We start from the raw sequence: 2,080 nt of genomic DNA, 5'->3' as shown, positions 1-2,080 counted from the left end.
GACGAGAGGAGTGATCTTTCGCCACGAAATGTGGTCATTTCACTAGTTTATTTCAGTCGTCTCAATCGCATTACGCGGCGCTGACTGCCCACAGTTTGCCGTGAGACGATCGTTGTATTTGCAAGTAAACGGAGGATCCGTCTACAGACTTCAGAGTCCAATCCAAGAAATGGCAGTTGCATTGCAAGATAGTTATCGTGCGACAAAAATTCCTCGTAGCAAAATGGATGCGACAGCACTCCTTTCCCTTGCCTACATAATAAACATTTACCGTGGTGTCCCCTCCTTCCATGCTCTGGTTCTTCGTTCAGTTCCCCCACATGTAGAAAACAAAGAAACTAGTTGGAAAGAAAAAGGAACGGGACAAAGACCCGCGTGCTCTGGGGAAGGGGATTGACTTATATTTTTTTCTCTCTGGGCAATAGTATTCACGCCTAGCACTGACAATTGTTTTGTAACAGCCTGCTTTCCGCCCCTAACAGGCTTCGCTGTCATAGAAGTTGTCAGTGGCACTGGGACACCGAAGATGATTCGTCATGCGCAGCGAAGGGCGCAATTGTTATGATTCGAGCCTATTGTGATAATTACAGTTTCATTGTGATAAGTATTATAATAATAACGAATACAGTTATATATGACATTTGACGGCAGGGCTGCTTGTCCGTCACGTAGCGAAAAGATTGCAACGAGACAGCTGTTGCACGAAATGCCGCAAGCGTTCGTTGTACACGCACGCATTGCATACTAGGGAAAAAAATAGGGTGCTACGATTTTTAGTTCTGTCCACAACAGTTGTTTCGATCCAAAGCCAATATGTTACTCTGTGGAAACCTTGCAAGAATGTCAGAAATACAAGCGAAGAGACACTCAAGAGCCAAGCTCTAAACAACAGCTTTGTTGCGTTCCCCTGTGATTCTCTATTAGAATGAGACATGAGATGCAACAACCGAAGTAATGTCAACGCGTGCGCATTCTCGTTGTTTTTCCTCGGTCGTTCGTCCTGTGGCCATGTGTCATGTTGACCCGGTTGCAGCAGCACAGTGGATGCCAATCTCCCGTGAGGTGGTCTATTTCCAAGTCTCGCGTAACGGACGGTTACACTGGCTACACACTGGTCATTTCAGATCTACCCGCTGCGCCGTGGAGCACTACGTAGAAGGTAAAGAGCATGTTGGTTGGGACTCATCAAAGGAAGACGTCACCTTTGTCGAGAAACACGCCCCCGGGTACCGGTAGGGAGGATTTGTGTCAAATAAACCTGGGTTGCTAGTTGAACACCGTCCGTGTCTGCCGTGTTTGTGTTCGTCCACCACGATGCGTCGCCGAGAAAGCACGAATTCAGCTGAAATCACCCGCAGAGCGCTGTCGTCACTTCCGCACTTCGTTCGCAGACGATATCCCCGGGCAGGCGCTGCCCCGGGGTTCAACTGATTTCGGTATTATCGCTGCTGAGTAGACTTTTCATGCTGCTTTCATTTGTTTTGAACAACGACCGCTCGTCAAAAACTCTTAGGAAACGTTCCTGGGTGGGTTTCCACGAATCTGCAGTTGTGAATGTAGAAAGGCGCGTGTAAAAAAGGGAAAAATAGGTTTCCCCCATTTCCTGTCTTTTTTTCGCTAATAGAAAAATCGGGAACTCAGACTCGGTGAAAAGCATGGCGGCAAATGATGCGCAATGGTTCGTTGTGCTTTGTTTCTATGATGTTGTTTTACGCTTGATGCACGTAACCAACCAGCCAACAAAGTACAGTCGACACTACAGTACGAGAATACAGCAGCATTTTAGTAGTACATTATTTTTCTCTTTGGAATACAGCGTACTGAGGAACGTAGACCGGGAAAACGTCACACGCGAAATTGATGCGCCCCGCCCACCCGGAGCGCGCCAATGGGAGGACGCGTGGCCGGCTAGAGTCACTATGGCCGGCGTCGGCTGAGTGCCATCTGGGGGCAGAGGTTCGAACGTAGACGGGGACGTGCTTTTGGCAATGCTACATCCACTGGGTCGTTCCAAAGGCTGGATCGCGCATGGGAGAGGGGCTCGTGGGGGAGAGGCGTGCATTCGGACCGCCATGTTGGG

The 2,080-nt window shown here is 48.9% G+C and overlaps 1 long non-coding RNA gene across 1 annotated transcript; it reads right to left on the bottom strand.

The window, feature by feature from the left end:
• Positions 1-875: 875 nt before the first annotated feature.
• On the bottom strand, positions 876-1,385 carry LOC135395512 (uncharacterized). The gene is made up of 2 exons (XR_010423132.1): positions 1,203-1,385; positions 876-1,148 (listed from the first exon to the last, which is right to left on the bottom strand). It is a non-coding gene; the product is annotated as an uncharacterized LOC135395512 (long non-coding RNA).
• Positions 1,386-2,080: the final 695 nt, after the last annotated feature.

Source organism: Ornithodoros turicata, chromosome 5, assembly GCF_037126465.1.
Source record: "Ornithodoros turicata isolate Travis chromosome 5, ASM3712646v1, whole genome shotgun sequence".
NCBI lineage: Eukaryota > Metazoa > Arthropoda > Arachnida > Ixodida > Argasidae > Ornithodoros > Ornithodoros turicata.
Note: the sequence above shows the minus strand (reverse complement) of the source record. Positions and strands in the feature narration are given on the sequence as shown.